Consider the following 18402-nt stretch of genomic DNA (forward strand, 5'->3'; position numbering starts at 1 on the left):
GCAAGCACCAAGTCCACTCGAACACTCCAGCACTGGCTGTCACTCATTCCAAATATCAGAGAATCACTTGGCTTCTACGAGGTTACTTTTCTCTTCTGTGAAAGGCTTCAGTTGCATCTAACGATGTATTGAATCTCATCATTCACAAACCCAAGAATTAATGAGGATTTCCCAAAGGTCTGGCTCTGGACAGATGAAAATATAGGGTCCCAGATATATTCATGGGTAGAAGAAGTTTATTCCATAAAGACATTAATTCTTCCTGCTTTGATAGACAGATTCATTGCAATTCTGATTAGAATTCCTCCCAGATATTTCATGGAATGTAACAAGTTAATTTATGGTCAGGAACAGCCAAGAAACTTCTTTAGAACCACCACTGGGTAGGGGTGGATAGGTCATGCATTTCCACTGGTCTTTCTGATGTGATGAAAACGTTCTGGAATAATAATGGTTGCACAAATGTGAATATGCTAAAAGCTGCTGAATTGTAACATTTTAGTGGGTAGACTTCATGGTGTGTGAACAATATCACAATAGAGCTGTTATATGAAAAAATGCTTCTTGCCAATTATTTTTCCCTCTATACTACTAGTCTGTCCCACAATTTAAGAAAAAAAAAACCAAAAAAACAAAACAAACCAGATTTTGCCAGGAGCTCTTTAGGACTGCAATGTCCCTGGGAGTCCAACGCCTCAGGTGGTGCTGTTCCTGTTAACACACACTAACTGGGCTGGGCTAGTTAGGGACTGTGAGTATCTTTTTAAGATCGATGGTCTCACGTTTCACCCTGGGAGAACGAAAGATGGAGGATGTCACAGCCTGAAGCCTTCAGCTCATTTTTAACTGAACCAAGCCCTGCTTTCACCACTTTAATCCCTCTTACTATAAAAACACGTAACATCAACAAGCACTGCCATCATAACACCTGAAAGTGTTCAAGGTACTTACCTGGGGCAGAAATACTGAGCGAGGAGACAGAAGCTCCCTCAGCACTGGCGCTCCCTTTTCCCGACTCCACCAGGAGAAGCTGGGCGTTACAGCCAGAGGCTCTCAGCCTGGAGAGCAGCGCCCACGCCGCTGATCTGGACCTCAGGGATCGGGAAAGGGAGAGGAGGGCAGCCCCGGGTTCGCGGGTCAGGTAAAGCGGGGGGTGGGGAACGCGGGCTGCAGCCCTTTTCGGAGGCCAGCCCCAGCCCCAGCCCCAGCCGCCCGCCCCCGTTAGGGTCCGCAGACCCCGCCCGCCCGCGACATAGCCCACTCAGTGATGCGGACGGGTAGGCGGCCAAGGAGAGGAAGCCCAGGAGGAGAGGACTCGCGGGCGGGAGAGGGGACGCGGTCGCCATCCGCGGACTGAGGGGAGCCCGGCTGGGCCAAGAGGCGGCAGGGGCACACCTGGCCTAGGACAGCTGTGGCCGGGGCGCCGGGGCAGGTGGCGCGGGCAGAGGGGACTGGCCTGAGGAATTCAGCTGAAAACACGCTGACTGGCGCCCTGGGGGGCTGTGACACGCCTACCGCCCTCCCGCAGCCGCCTGACCCCTTTCCCGAGATCCCCCCACCTTGCACTTCCACAGCCAGAATCCCCGGCCCCAGGCAGGAGCCAAAGGCCTACCGGGCGACAGAGCTGAGAAGCCTTTGGGGCCGATCCCCGGCTCGGAGCTGGAGCTTCCAACCCGCGGTCCAGCTGGCAGCGACTGCTCATGCGCGGGAGGGCCAGCGATCCGCTCTGGGTCCTGAGAGAGAAGGTGGGGAACCAAGGGAGGGAAGATATGGGAGGGGAAGGGAAGGAGGGGAAAAGTGGAGGGAGACAGATGGACAGGAGGTGCAGAGAGAAGGCAGGTATCTGGAGTTGGGAGGGGAGTAGCAGAGATGGGGAGAAAGCATTTTACCTCTGGGGGCACCGCAAAGAAGGCAGCAGTCCTGCCTATGCACCCTTCTTAAACCCTCAATGCCCACAGTTCATATTTTACGTCCCTGGCCCAGCCCTCCAGCTAAGGTCTCTGCAGAACCCCTACGGGTATCACACTCGATGCCCCCACAAGGAGCTGGGTTTACTGTTTCTCCAGGAACGAAGCACCCGCAGGTGTCGCTCATAACTACCTTGGGAAGTGTACACATTCCCCTTTTACACGCTGGGAAACAGGTAGGCACGATCTCTGCCTTAGCTCCACTGTCCCAAGTGTTGGGCTGGCAGGGAGCGGGAGGTAAAATGTCAGAGACCCAGAAGGAGCCGACTGCCTGGCTCTTGGTGCATAGTCCCCATCCCTCCTGGGTAAACCACACCCCAACCTCGGGGAATAATCAAGGGCTCACAGTAGGCCCCTGTGTGTGGGAGAGCTGCCCTCAGTTCCAGTGCCCAGCTTGACAGGTAGGTAGAAGTGTTACTGAGTCCAAATTCATTCTCCTCAGTGCAGGACAGGCCAATAAGTTGGGAGACAAGGTGTTGGGGCATGGAATAGATAGTTTCTGTAGACCTAGATGGCAAACTAATGTCCTGGAAAACCATCTCCGCAAGTCAGAATTAAGGCTCCTTTCCTATGTGCTTGGTTTTTGCGAACTTCTTGGTATAGGAATTCCTTCTTGTTAGAATCCTTTGTTCTTACAGCTATCTGCCTGGGTCAGATCCCTGTAAACCTCCAACAAAACAAACGTTATTTCCTATTCTGCAACTTGTTATCTTTATATGATTGGAAAAGTTTAAAATACCCTTAAAGATCAGAGCCTTCATAATAGGCTCTCCTGTATATTTTAGGCTCTAGGCAACACTGTTTTACAATCAAGATGAAGCCTAGGAGAAAGAGCACAGAGTTAAATTCAAAGGAACAGATCTAATATGGAGTCAGATTTGTTCTTTTCTATTACCGTGGCAGAAGCCACTTGAGGATTTAAATCCCTTTATGTTAAAAATAAGTTAAACTTTAAAGGAATTTACATACATTGCTGGGAATGTGCATAGCATACCTGGAAAAGCACACAAAGGATTGTAAACAGTGGCATCTCCAGGGAGGCGTGTAAGAACAGAGGATGAGGGAAAACTTCTTTCACTTGAGTATTTTTTGCTCTGTTTGAATTTTTTAACCATATGCATATATTTCTTTTTCAGTTAAAATAAAAGTGTAATGGAGTAAAGAGTAACTAGCTCAGCAAATACAGCAGCCATGGAATCACTGAATCATCACTTTTGATTTAAGCCAGGAAGCAATGATTGTCTCTCTCCTATGTTCCCAGTGCTGTTTTAAGACTTCTTTTATACATTTTTTTAAATAATAATATGCTATCCCTCACCCCTGCCCAGGGCTGGTGGAAAACCAACTGAGTTTTTATTGAGTTGTTTTCCAAGGAGTAGAGATGAGTTATAAACAGAACACATCTTCAGGGCAAAACAGGCGGAGTGGTTTTCCAGCAGGCCAGATAGCGATGATGAGTTTTCAATAGAGGCGCCCAGAGGCTGAGAGAGAAAGCCTCCAGGACCCTACAGAAAGCTTCCCAAAGTGCTTTCCCCATGGCACTACTGAAATAGGAAAGAACAAATCTGACTCCATATTAGATCTGTTCCTTTGACTTTGACACTGTGCCCTGTTTCCTAGGCTTAGTCTTGTTGTTTCTGCAGCTTTTGTGAAACAATGTTGCCTAGAGCCTGAAATATACAGGAGACTCTATTCTCAAGGCTCTGACTTTGAAGGATATTAACACTTTTCCATTTGTATAAAGATAACAAGATACAGAATAGAAAATAACATTTGTTTGTTGGAGATTTACACGGATCTGACCCAGGTGAAGAGCTGCAAGAACAAACGATTCTAACAACAAAGAATTCACACACCAAGTTTGCAACAACCAAGCATTCCCGCTACCCCTTTTTAATATAAGAAGAGCCTGAATTCTGACTTGGATTGATGGTTCTCCAGGACATTGGTCTACCATCTTCTCAGCTGGCTTTCCAATTTAAAGTCGATATTTCTTACCCCAAAATCTGGTCTCCTGATATGTTGGCCTGTAAGGCACGAGCAGAACAAGCCTGGACTCGGAAGCACAAACATATATTGAAAGTACGCATTTGGTATATTAAATGACCTGCTTCCACTCGTCTTCCTGACGTTTTCTTCTCTTGACCACTCCTGCTATGTTCATGAAAAACTTGTCATGTGGACACATTTCCATCACTAGCCACTACCCTTCCAGGTAAGAACTGATGCCAAGAATGCACTGGAAGTTGCTAGAAGGTATTACCAGCCCAAAAAAGAGCAGAAGTGGGTTCTGGCTGATATTCAGGAGCAGGCTGGGACACCGGACAAGATGTCATAAGTATGGATAGACAGCTGGGCACCAAAGGAGAAGCTTCTAAACTTCCATGAGGAACTTGTTGGATAGGAAGGAAAAGTCCCAGACTATACCTCTGATCCCACCACGAGCTTCCTGGGCAAGGCTGGGCAAGTCATTTAAATTCTCTAGGCCCGTGCTGTCCAACATGGGAGCCACCAGCCACATGCAGGATTATGATGTTATTCTGTAGCCAGACAGAATTATAAATAAACATTTTATTGCAAAGGGTCAGCAGGTATAATATTTAAAAACATTATTGGTTATCTTGCCCTAACAAGTTATTTTTGTATGTCTAGCTCTCTGTGGTTTGTAATGCCTGCGACTAATGATTCCCATACAGTGAGGTATTTTGAAATTATATGTTACTGGACACAGTACCCTCATATCACAGTTGAGAAACACTGACCCACATAAGCAAGGTGATCTGACTTAGTAGTTTTGAGCAGGGGCTCTGGGGCCAGCCTGCGTGAGTATAAATTCTCACTCTCCTTCCAGGGGTTCTGTGTGAATCTTGGACAAATTATTGTTGTTGTTGTTGTCATTGTTATTATTTGTGCCTCTTTTTCCTTACCTTTTAAATAGCGAGGAATATGTAGACTCTATCCCCTACTGTGTTGGCAGGATTAAATGAGTAAACGTCTGGGCTGCCCACTTCCCTGGGTTTCAGCGTTCTCCAGGCAATCAGTGTCAACTCAGTGGCATTCTCCACTGTCTTCGTCAGTCTGGGATGTTGTAACAAATTACCATGGGTCGGGTGGCTTAAACAAACAGCATGTTCCTTACGGTTTGGAGGCTGATGCTTTCAAGGTCAATGTATCTGGGAGAGGATTGCCAGCTCGAAGATGGCTGTCTTCCCACTATCTTCATGGGCCAGAGAGCAGAGAGAAGCAAGCACTCTAGGGCCCTGTATAAGAACACTAATACCATTCATGAGGGCTCTACTCTCATGACCTCATTTTATCCTACTAATCACCTCCCAAATGTCCCGCCTCCCTATACCATCACCCTGGGAGATGGGGTTTCGTCATATGGATTTTGAGGAGATGCAAACATTCAGTCCACACATCGGCTAACTCTCCCCAACATGCAGTCATCAAACCTGTAGCTAATTTCAAAGTAGTGTTTATATCTCTCTGCCCATTTCCATTTCTATATCCACTAACACTGAAGCCCTGTTACATTTTACTCCTTATTTTTCTGGTAGAGGTTTAATTGATTCCTCTAACTCCAATGCTCCCCTCGCTCCAGTCTGCTTTACAGCCCTGCCAGGTAGGTCTTCCTTAAAACACCTTCCCACTTCACCTGGTTGTTTTTTAGCAGTAAATGTCAGAATTCTATCCACACCCCATCCTATACCTTTAATCTCTTACACTACCGCTCACTATGTTATTTTCCTATTACCACTGTAGCAAATTTCCATAAGCTTAATAGCTTAAACTAGCACAGAATTATCAGCTTATGGCTGTGGAGGTCAGAGATGCAACACAGTTCTCCTTGGGCTAAATTCAAGGTACCAGCAGGGTTCCTTCCTTCTAGAGGGTCTAGAAGAGATTTTTTCCTTGTTTTATTTCTTTTTCCAGTTTACAGAGGTCACCCACCTTCCTTAGCTTGTGCCCCACAACTTCCTCCATTTTCATGGTCAGCAGCCTTTCTGAACATTGCTCCATGGCTACACCTCCCTCTGATTTTAAACTCAGCTGGGAAATATCCTCCAGTTTAAGGACCCCTGTGATTACATTCGGCCCACCTGGACAATCCAGGCTACTCACCCTATTGTCTCATCTCAGGATCCCCTTGCCCCATCCCACTCAGGCATTATGTATGTGGCTGTGACATTCACCTTGTGTAACATTTCCTCTCATGAGCAATTTATGGTTCAAGGCACTTATAAGTGACTTTTTGTTTTTCTTCCTTATCCTTTCTACATTCAGTATGTCTGGTGAGATTATATGAATCTTTTTATTTGTGCCCATGCACTAATATTTAATAATGTATTATGGATTTAAAAGGCTAACTAATAGACAATTTAGGAGACAGAAATCCTCTAAGATTTTTGTCCTAAAATATCTGTTATCCCTTTTGCCATGTAGAGTAACATGTCACAGTTGGCTACCCTGTGGCCGGGGAGGGACGTGATTCTGCTATCACACTCCCCTCATTCTCAACAATGTGCTGATCACCTAACCAAGGATCTATGCTCCCCGCTGTGCTCACTTCCTCCTCCTTTCCTTTGACTATCCTGTTCCCACTGCTTCCTTCATTCACCACATCAGGATTTCATGACCACATTCTTCTCTAAATGAAATAGGTATCTTGCATCTAATGTCTGACAGCTGTTCTTATTTTATATACACACACTGACCTACACATAACCCCGTCCATCTCTTTATTTTCCTAGAATCTTCCAGAGGAATCAGTTCCATGATGTTGATGATGATGATGATGATGATGATGATACTGACATTGATGACAGGGGCCTCTCAAGGATTCTGTTAAAGAGGGAATCAATAAAGGGAGGGAATCATTGCAAAATTGCCCCAGAAACAGGCTTAAAGCTAAATAAATGCTATAGTGTTTAATGAAATTTACTAATATTTAACTATTTTTAAAACTTGATATCACTGAATTTAAAATTTTAAAGAGAATTTTCATTCACCACTAACCAAGATTCAACTCTAGGACCAAAATCTTAGGATTTCTGTCTTCTAAAAAATTGTCCACTAGCCTTTTAAACATGTGATCCTTTTAAAAAGTTTAGTGCTGGGTTGAAAATCAGCAGGATTCATATAATCTCACAAGACACAGTGAATGTGGAAAGACTAAGGAAGAGAAACAAAAAGCCATTCATAACGTCTTGAAGTTTACGTTGCTCACAGGAGAAAATGTTAGCCAAGGTGAGTGTCACATCAACATGATGACTGAGTGGGATGGGGAAGCTGATCTTCCTCATCAGATATTTATGCAGATTTGTTAGATGCAAAAACAGTCTCCTCAATGGATTTGCTTCTAACAAGTATGGAAGAATTTAGGTTCTACCAAAAGCAGGCTAAACATTTTCCCCTGCTGTCAGGTCTCTGGGCTGAATGTTTCCACAAGAAGGACATGATTATGTTTCATAGGGAAGACTTCCTGAGAAGCAACAGGCTTTTCTAGGGCAGAACTGCAGGGCCCCCCATGGAGGGCTGGAGGAGGGCTAGAGGGGACACTGGAAAAACAGCAGGAGAGAGTTCAGATACTGCTGCTCAGGTCGCCAAAGACAGCATTGCTATCTCTAAGGATATGACATTCTCCCAAAAGTTCCATGAGTGAAGGAGCCTGTGAACACTAAGCAGGTTGTTGAGACAAAGCAGCGCATAATTTGCGTGACAACACAATTAGAGTATGATTTGATATTTGGAAAATAATTAGCCCATTGTTCTTTGAAACTGCAGCAGTAGCAATAGAAATAAAAAAGACTGAGCCTTCTTAGAGGCAACAATCAATAAACAATTCTAAATCTGCAGGATTCCTTGACAATATGCAAGCAATGAGCTAGATTTGTGCTGCAGATATCTCTTACTGCAGGGCTCCCTCCTGCAAAGCATAGAACTAGTTTCTCAGCAGACAGAGGGAACCAAGTCAAGATTCTTAATCTTTTGAGATTTACTATATGGCTGGAAAGATCAGACAAGTACATACAGCCAAATATGAATAAATGTAATCAAATATTATCTAAGGTGATTGGAGCACAGATGAAAGAGAAATTCCTTTCACCTAGGATCTAGAGAGACTTCAGAAAATGTGGCTTTCGAGATGTCCAAAGACATGGGTGGAAATTTGGCAGAACAGGATGTAAGGAATTTAAAAACTGATTCTAAAATTCATATAAAAATTCAAAGAATCCCAAATATCCAAAACAATTTTGAACAAGAAAACAAAGTTGGAAGACTTGCACAATCTGATTTTCAGAATTTTTTAATAAAGCTACAGTAATCAGAAAGTATGGTGTTGGTGTAAAACAGGAAAATAGAATAATGGAACACAATAGAATGTTCAGAACTAAACCAACACATATAGACAATTGATTCTCAAAAAGGATGCAGTGGAGAAAGGATCTTTTCAACATGCAGTGCCGGAAAAATTAGATAGTGATACGCAAAAAAAAAAAAAAAAAAAAAACCATGAATTTTCATCCACACCTCACAAAATATACAAAATTTAACTCAAAATGGATCATCGATCTTAATAGGAAATCTAAAACTATAAAACAGCTAGGAGAAAAAGCATAGGCTTAAGCTTTATGTCCTTGGGTTTGGCAAATATTTCTTTGCTATGACACCAGAAGTATCATCTATTTTAAAAAGAAACTGATAGAGTGAACTTTATCAACATGAAGACTCTTCAAAGCTCTTCTAAACACTGCTAAGCAAATGAAAAGACAAGCCATAGACAGAAGTTATTTGCAGATCATATATCTGATAAAGATCTCTCTTTGTATCTGATCCAGAATAAAAAGGTCTCAAAATTCAATAATAATGCAAACACCTGAATGAATGAATGAGGCCAGGAAACACACTTCAGTAAAGATATCCAGATGGATAATAAGCATATGAAATGATGCTGATTAAAGATGCCATTAGTCATTAGAGAAATGCTTTTAAAAACCACAATGAGATACTAGTTCACATACATACTAGAATGAATAGGATTAGAAAGACCGACCTTACAAAGTGCTGGCAAGGAAGTAGAGCAACCAGAACTGATACACACCACGAGGAATTTACAATAGTACAACCATTTTGGAAAAGTCTTTAACAGTTTCTTTAAAAAAGGTAAACACCTTTGTACCATATAACCCAGATATTCCTCATCTGGTGCTTTAGAAAAGAAAAGCATATGTCCATACAAAGACTTGTAAACAAATATTCACTGCAATTTTATTTATAATAGCTCAAGTTGTAAATAACCCATGCATCCATCAAGAAGTAAATGCAGAAAGAAATGATGGTCTATTCAAACACTGGCCACAATAAACTATTCAGTAAAAACTCAGCACTGAACAATACTCTGCTATAAGACAAATAAGCTATTAATACAGCAACACAGATGACTCTCAAAATAATTACACTGAACGAAAGAAGTCAGACAACATAGAGTAGATACTGCATGTATCCATTCATACAAGGATCTTGAAAATGCAAACCAATATGTTGTGAAAGAAAGCAGATCAATGGTTTCCAGGGGAAGAGATGGGGAGGGAGGGAGGGACAACAAAAGGCAGGAGAGAAGCTTTGTGGGTGATGGGTATGTTCACTGTCTTGAGTGTGGTCATGGTTTCTTGGGGATATACCTACGTCAAAACGTATTAAGCTGTACACTTTAAACGTGTGAAAATTGTTTTGCCAAGTATACCTCAAAGCTGTTTTAAGAAAAAAGGCACTTCAGGCCTGATCCAACTCAGCGCCTGATTGGAGTGACATGATAAGTCCCTCACCCTGTCTGCCTAACGGGAAGGTAGAAAACCTTTCACGGATGATAATGTATGGATTTTTGATCTGCAGTGTCTGCCATGTAATAAAGAATTTCTAGACATGCAACATGTCAAGACTATATGACGGATAATATGAGAATAAGAAGCATTAGACAAAGGATGTAAACCCCCAGGTGATGTAGGCATCAGAGTTACCCCTAAAGGCTATAAAATACTTTTAATATATTCAAGAAAATACGGAAATGATGGGAGAATAGATAACAGGGTAAAGACTTTCACCAGAGAAATATACCGGAATGTATTTTTAAGAAAAATCAAACAGATACTCTAAAACTGAAACTTTCAGCTCTGGAAACAGGTAAACAGAGTTAATTAGGATCTCTTTTAAGTAAAATTTTCAGTAATGCAGGGTAAAATACAACAACAAAAGTAACACAGAGCTAAATATGGAGAGAGAATATCCCAGGTGACAATACAAAGAGGACACTTAAAGCCCAGAGTGGTCATCTTGTGAGCTGATGCCACCGCAACCTGGAGGGAAGGGGTTTTAATCTGCACATAAATAGGGATACAATGTCCATTTAGGAAAAAGGGTCCATACCAGATGTAGAAGACACTTTCGTTATATCTATATAGTCAGAGACAGAGATATAAAGTGGCAGCAGCGGTCACAGTGCCACAGGGCCCTGTGCCAAGGAGTGTGAGCACCTCTGCAAGAGGGGAAATGTAGGAAGACTAATCTCTCCCTAGAGCCTCGGTGTGGAACGTAGCCTTGGCCACACGTTGGTTTTAGCCCAGTGACATTGAATTTGCACTTCTACACCCTAGAACAGTGAGAAGATGAATGTGTATTGCTTTAAGCCACTGAGTCTGTGGTCCTTTGTTACAACAGCAATAGGAAAGGAACTCAGAAACCAACATGAACATGAACCACAGGCTGCCTGCTGTGCTGGCAGGAAGTCCTTTCTCTCTGATCCTGGGGGAGTCTCCTGACTTCTGGCAGCATCCACAAACTACCTCATGCTAACTTGGCAGCTTGCAGAGGGTTAAATCTTAACCCTGCACCGTTCTTGGTATTTAGTTAATAAAAATGATGGTGTCATCATTGGTATTTTTCCATCTTTTAAATATCTTTCAGTCTTCTAATAAAGCTACTTCTAATTAAGAGACCGTATAAATAGTCTTCAATCTTCATAATAAATAACTATGGTTTTATCTGGTTACTAAAGTTATGAATAATAATATTCACGTTTTTAAAAGTTACTAAAATCAACATTGTTTAATGAAAATATCATTTCTTTTTGCATAAACATATATTAACTACAAGAAATGTTCCATGCTTTGTTCTATGATTTACTGTTAGAGTCTTAAAGAATAATATTTTCCTCAAAAGATATTATGGCGAAGGGATTTCTTTTGGTGGAACAGTTCCTACATCAAATCTGGTGCATGGCTCAGGCCACTAGGAACCTAGAGATGATAGAAATTAGGAGGCATTATACACACAGTATCATCTTTAAAGGAATTAAAAAACTGGATATGTGAAAACAAAGAATCAGAGAATATTCTGGTGAAATAAATGTATTTTTTAGCTTAAGCAAGACACGGGGTGAATAAATCTAAAATGAAAAAAACACCCAGAGATTAGCAGCGACTCATGCATGCAGTGTGACTGATCAAAATCAAGTAGCTTCCAAACCATTGTGCAGGCTTGATGCCTTCATGAATCAAGCATGTGTGGCACCAGAACACCTCGAATACATGTTGATGAGGTATTTATAAGCCCTCCAACATCCCAGCTCAAAGCCCACACACGAGCCACACCACTATCACCTACACATCTGCAAAACACACAGCATGGTGAATAGCACTTTTCTTGTTCAGTAGCCAGTGGCAGGGCACTGTGAGCAGACAGAGATACAGGGACACAGGGACACAGAGGCACCTCCCCTCACTCAGCTGATAACCGTCCGTGCATTCCTGGGTACAGGATTGTCATAAAATGCACCATGGATTGATCCTCCTCCTAGGAAAGGAATGGTAGGGCTGCCCTCAGGTTTGAGCAAAGGTGGCCGGAGGATTTCAGAAGAGTTGTTTCAACACAACCAATAGAAATGTCGGCCACCGTGACCACGAGAGACAAGTCTCCTGCCATCCTGGTAGGCAATTGGGCTCCTGACAAAAGCTGGGCTCAGTAAAGAGTTGAGCAGAAGGCACAGACCTGAGGGATGCCCCAGCAATAGGCAGGAGGTAGGGCCTGGTTTATACTGCTCTGGGTGTCTCCCAGCCTCATCCGAATACAAAATCAGAAATTTGCAAAACAGCAGAGCTGGGATGGATCACCTACTCCTGACTCCTCACCTTACAGTTAAAAGGGTGGCATCCCTGACAGGCAGAGCAACTTGCTAAAGGCAGAGTGTGGAAGTGGCAGTGCCAAATTAAACGCACCTTGCCAACCCCCGTTCAAGGATGCTGACACTGAGGACAGGGCCAAGGTTTCCAAAGAGGAGAATGAGACAGTGTAAATACTTTGTTCCCCCCAAAACCCCAAATGATTTTTAAAGGCACAAAAACTCACCTTAACAAGCTCTCTTCTGAGGGGGGCTCTCTTCTGTCTCTTCCTCTTTCTGTCTGCCTCCATTTCTCTCTCTCAGACAGAAACACGTACAATTTTGTGAAAGGGGAATTCCTGCCATACAAAGACAGACTTCACATCTTCAGAAAGACACTTGACAAAGCAGTTTCTCAATTCAAGTCTCTGTGTGAGGTCTGGGCAACTTCCTTATTTTCTAGAAAAATTGGTGGTTCCAAAATCAGGAGATCATCTTCCCCAGAGGAAGAGTTCTGGTCCGTGTTGATGAAGTTGGGGATGTCACATTTCGTGAGGCTGTTAGGCTCCTCCTCTGGCCACTTGCTGCATCTGAAGGCTTCCTGGAGCCGAATATCATTGTCAAGGGCAATGGTTGAGATACCAGCTTTGGCCTTGTCCAAGTGGTCCACTTCACTGACGTAGCAGTGAAAGAGGGACCGAGATTCGTCATTGCCCTGCCAGAGAACACCTTGGGCAGCAGCGGTCTTCCAAAGTCTGACACAAAGCTGTTCAGTCTGAACCTCTTCTCGGGAGAATCTGCATTGCTATAAAGAAAACCAAAATAAAAGGTCGCTCACACTCCAGCTCGGTGACCTGAAGAATCATAGTTTTTGCCATCTACTGAGAGCAAATCCCTGCACAGAGCATGCTGACAAGCACTGGAAGTGAAAGACATCACTTCTGAACACATACAAATAAACCCAAGGCAAAAGTCACAAGTGAGGGCCCTTGGACTACCCTGAAAAGACATCGCTCCCTGAGAATCCTAAATATTGGTGCCTTGCACACCAGTGTTTCTCAGAGGGACACTCAGATCATCTTCACCAGAATTAGTTAAAGTGTTTCTTAAAATGCAGAATTCTGGGGTGCACACCCTCAGAGTCTCCAGAGTTAGGGACCGGTAGTCTGTATTTTCATAGCCACCAAGATCACTAAACATGCTCAGGTTTAGCACCGCGGTCTACATCGGGTCACCTGAGCATCGACAATGCTGTCTCACGGGGTGGGGGGTACCATGTGTGTCAGGGTGCTGTCCTACCCACGTGTCTCCCCTGATTCTCAGAACTGACAGTGCAGCCCCATTGGGCAAGAAATACCATCATTTCACAATGCAAACGCAGGGCGCCTGACTGAGATACAATCAGTGATAGGACAGGGAACAAAGCTCAGGTTCCTGATCCCTTGTTTCACTTATTGTGGGAAAAATGAACAATTCAAGGATAATAAATCAGTGAGTGAGTGAATAACATGACTCTCGTTAGTCCCACGAGTGCCTGGAAGAGCGAGCCTGGGCACACTGAGGACCGAAACAGCCCATCTACTTAATTGCCATCCTCCTCAGATTTATGTAAAGGTTACTTCCACCCAGGCAGTGACTCCTGAAGGGCAAGAATCATGTCTGAACACACTCTCAAATCCAGAACAGAACCTGACAACAATTAGGCTCTGGAGTCTGTGTTTAGCGAGTGTTGAATCTCAGTGATTCCAGCTCTTACACCTTGCCTTCCCATCCCACCCCTCAAGATATGGCCCTTATGACCAGTTCTCCCGGGGCTGGGGCCACGGAACACTTTTACAGGACTGGAAGAATCTGATCATGTAAACCATCCCCCAGAATATCATCAAGAGTCACATGCATTTCAGGGATCAGTAATCCCAGAAGCTTTGCAGTTCAGGCAGCCGAGGGATTCTTATATCAGCTCTGTCTTCTACTGTGACTGCCTGGATGACATCAGACAAGGAATTCTGAAAAGCCTGATCTTTTCCTTTCAGGAATAATCTACTTAAGAATTCTCGTTGACCACTCAACAAATGTGATGTGAGGATCAATGATTTACACAACAGTACAACATTCACTAGGTCGTGGATTTAGAATCAGAGAAAAATCATTTGAGAAAGATTGACAGAATGTAGCTTTAATGCAAATTTCAGTTTTCTTACCTTTCAGTAAATCATCTTCCCCTACTTATCACTTCACCCAAGTTTAAAAGATGTTTGAGAACAGGGATGAGTGTGCCAGCAATCTGTGACCCAATAACCTAAAATGTCACCTAGGAAAAAGAGGGGAGTAACACATTTTTAAAAAACATGGTGAGGATGGCGGGGGCCATCCCCCAACTCCAGGCTAAGAAGCTCTGAGTAATAGCTTTCGTGCCTGCCTGCGGCATCAGCTGATATTAAAACCCACCCAGAAACCTCACTGTCCAGCAGCTCTTCCGTAACACAGGCTACACTTTCTCAGGATTAAGAATTCGGTCCACCCAATTTAACCACTTCGCTGAAGAGTAAAGACAAAGGAGAAGAGAGTTCTGCCCCTCACCAGGGGAGAGCCCAGACCTTGTGCTGCATGTACTGTGCCCACCTCCCAGGAGAAGGATAAACTGGAGAAGGGCGTCCTGCGAAACTGGGCAGCAAAGTTTGAGATTGGAACAAATTGACCAGCTGGCCAGGGACAACCCCCTCCGTCGCTATCTTGGCAGCTGCCTCCGCCCCTTCAGCACATCTTGCCCACCTCCGGTGGCTAAGCTGTCAGGGAAACTGCTTTGTGACCAGGGGCAAAAGAGGCTGCCACCCAGCCAAGCTGCGGGGGAGATGGGAGCTATACCACTAGCTCCCAAGCGGCAGGCTCCATACCCCCGCCAACACCCCGCCACCCCCGCACCCTACCACACCCCCGGGGCAATATGACCCGGAGAAGGGTGACCTGGGAACGAGGGGCAGAAGATGCCGCCCCCAGGTCAGGCCTCCAGAGAGATGGGAGCTTATCCTCCAGCTCGCCAGGGGCAGCACCCTCTCCTCTCCAACCCCTGATCTCACCGCGCCCACCTCCCAGGAGCAACCAGACCGGGTGTGGGGTGTCAGGTGAATCTTGCGCGGGAGAGGCCGTCCCCAGGCCAGGTCAGGGGAGAGGAGAAAAAGTGGCCCCATTAGGCGGGGCAGCCGGCCGTCGCAGCTGCCTCTGCCCCTCGACCGCATCGCGCCCGCCTCCCAGGAGCAAGCTGACATGGAGACGGGCATCCGGCTTCTTGGGCAGCAGAGGACGCCCCCAGGATTGGCCGCGGGGAAGAGGAGAGCAAATTGACAGGCTCCGCGCTGCAGGTCCTCTACCCCTGCCTATGCAACACCGCACCTTAAAGGCACCGCCCAGGGCGCCCCTCCCCCAGCAGGCTGAATGAGACAGGTGTGTCTGGTGATCTGGGGCAGGAGAGGCCACTCCCACACCAGGCCATAGGGGAGATGGGGGCCAATCCACCCACTCCGCAAGGTATCCCCATCCCCCCGCAGCAGCCACCATTTTTGCCCCCTGACCTCACGGTGGCCTCCTCTAAGGAGCAGGCTGACCTGGATATGGACGTCCGGCGAACTTGGGACAACAGGGACCGCCCCCAGGGCAAACCATGGGAGGAAATGGGAGCAAATGGACCAGCTCCATGGGAAAACCTGCCGCTGCTGCCACCACACCCAAGGTACCACGCCCGCCTCACGGGGTCAGGCTGACTTGGATACACGTGTCCCGTAACTCAGGTCAACAGAGACCGCCCCCAGGACAAGCCGCGGGGAAGATGGGAGCAAATTGGCCCGCTCCCCCGCTGCAGGCCCCCGACTCCTGCCACCCCTGCACCCTGACTTCCCTGCCTCCCGCCCCCAGCAGGCAAAGTGGGACAGGTGTGTCCCGGTACCTGGCGCAGCAGAGGCCTCCTGCAGGCCACGCTGCAAAGACATGGGAGCTAATACACAAGCTCCCCCGGGGCAGCCTCCCTATCCCCGCAGCCACCAACTTATCAGCCCCCTGACCGCACCGCACCCATCTCCCAGGAGCAAGCTCACCTGGAGTCGGACCTCAGGCAAATCTCCGGCGGCAGAGGTCGCCCCCAGGCCAGGCCGCGAGAGAGAGAAGAAATGAAGCAGCTCCCTGGAACGGATCCCCTCCCCCTGCTGCCGCTGCCCCGCCTCCTAGGAGCAAGCTCACCTGGAGACCGGCGTCCCGCCTCTAGGGCAGCGGAGGCCGCTCCCAGGCTCCGCCGCGGGGGAGAGCGGAGCGAATTGAGCGGCTTCCGCGCGGCAGCCCCCCTCCCCCCGTGGGCCCCTCACCTTAATGGCACCGCCCCCACTCCCCACTCAGCAAGCTGAGTGGGACAGGCGTGTCCTGCGACCTGGGGCAGCACAGGCCTCTCCCAGGCCCGGCAGCAGGGACAAGGCAGCTATTCCACCAGTTCGCCAGGGGCAGCCCCGCTCCGCCCCCCTGCCGCTGCCGCCGCCCCCTGACCTAACCGCCCCACCTCCCAGGAGCAAGCTTACCTGGAGTCCAACATCTGGCGAATCTCCAGCGGCCAAGCCACACCCCAGGTCAGGCTGCAGGGAAGAGAAGAAATCGACCGGCTTGCCCGGGCAGCCTCCCACCCGCCGCCGCCGCCGCCGCCGCCGCCGCCGCCCCAAACCATTCCACCAGCCTCCCAGGGTCAGGCTGACTGCCAGGATGTGCACTTGCCTTCTGATCCTACCCAAGTGCCTGAGCACATCCCTGCATCCCTACACTCCCTGCACATCTGCACTCCCGGCACTTCTGCACCCCTGAACCCCCGCATCCCCTGAACTGCCTACGCCCTCCACAGCCCCTGAACCCCTGTCACCACTTACAGTTTTGCACTGCCTACTCTCCTGCACCCCTGCATGTCCCACACACCACCTCTTGGGCCTTTGGCAGAGTCTCTGCTGTTAGACCAATGCAAAGGGACTCACATCTTTGCCAGTATATGATGCATCAGTGGACGTCTGGGGTTGGCTGCAGGAAGGTACATGTTCCCGGTCACTAGCCTGGGCCACAAAATGATCTCTGTGAGGTCATCCAGGATGGGCTCAGAGATGCTGTTTTCCAGGAAGAGAGGAGTTGAAACCCGTCCTGATGGCAGAGCTGTGCTCACCAGGCCATCCACGCTTCATGTATTACACAGGGCTTGAGGAAGTGAAATGGACCCGTCCAAGTAAGACCAGCCTTTTGTGCACCCACCTCAGTCCTGGGCTCTGAGGCAAACCGACTGACTCCCACCCTGAGGGCCCAATTTGGGCACCTGAATGGTCCTTTGGAGGCATCCCAGCAGTTCTCAGGAAGAAGTCTGGCTGCTTCCACCCCATGGCCCTCCCTCCTACTGTGCTGGCCTCAGGAAGGTTCCTTATTTGGGGAAGAAGGCAGCCCACCCCCTACCCCACCCCTCATCATGCTCTCACCCAGGCTGGTGCTCTCTCTGCCTGTCAGAGTCTGGGAAGCCATCCCTCTTCAGTTATGTCCCTTCTGAGATGGACTTGCTGCCACTCAATTCTAGGCGAGGATGCACCATGGAATGCACTGGGTAAGAGAACCAAAATAAATAGTTTCTTCTGTGAGGTTGTCTGTTTATCTACTGGGGCTGGGCTGTGTGTAGTTTGCTACAGCTATTGGTGTGAGAGGCTAAAACAGCCTGTGTGTCCTTGTTTTCATCTCCCCGCTGTCTTTGGGTTTTCCCTAGACACTCCTGAGACATTTACTTCTTTAGTTTTGTTCCTCTTATTACACAGAAGCCCTAATGTCATGGAGGTAAGGTGTTGGGGGAGCGGGACAGATCAGGGCATCTGTAGTCCTGTGATTAGTTCTCATTGAGCCTGTGCCCTGAGCTGTGACCTCCACAAGTGTGTCTCTTTCCCCCAACCCAAATTTGGGTGAGACAGAAGGGATTTCCCTTCTCCCAGGCTGGTTAGGCTCTGGTAAAATAATTTCTCATTAAAAAAACAAACAGACAAAAAACAACTTCCCCCAATGAAACAGAATGTTCTGGGTGTATTTCAATAGAGTTATTTTCTCCTTTCCAGGCAGGAAGCATGAGGAGTTATCCTCTGACCTTCATTCTGAGAACAGGACACGGTTCTGGATGTAAAATGCATGAAAAAGAGCATGGGGCCCCTCTGACTGGCCCCCTGGAGTTGTCACACTGTGATTTCCCCAAGCTGAGCCTCCCGCTGGCTTCAGGGACCTGTTAAATCTGCC

At 46.8% G+C, this 18402-nt stretch overlaps 1 long non-coding RNA gene across 2 annotated transcripts; it reads right to left on the minus strand.

Moving 5' to 3' along the window:
• Positions 1-12712: 12712 nt before the first annotated feature.
• On the minus strand, positions 12713-16731 carry LOC116277351 (uncharacterized). 2 transcript variants are annotated; one of them, XR_012061020.1, is made up of 3 exons: positions 16683-16731; positions 14325-14422; positions 12713-12928 (listed from the first exon to the last, which is right to left on the minus strand). It is a non-coding gene; the product is annotated as an uncharacterized lncRNA (long non-coding RNA). The 2 variants fall into 2 exon arrangements; XR_004186822.2 differs by lacking the exon at positions 16683-16731 and adding an exon at positions 16212-16281 and having other exon boundaries at positions 14325-14434.
• Between the last annotated feature and the right edge of the window lie 1671 nt (positions 16732-18402).

Source organism: Vicugna pacos, chromosome 18 (genome assembly GCF_048564905.1).
Source record: "Vicugna pacos chromosome 18, VicPac4, whole genome shotgun sequence".
NCBI lineage: Eukaryota > Metazoa > Chordata > Mammalia > Artiodactyla > Camelidae > Vicugna > Vicugna pacos.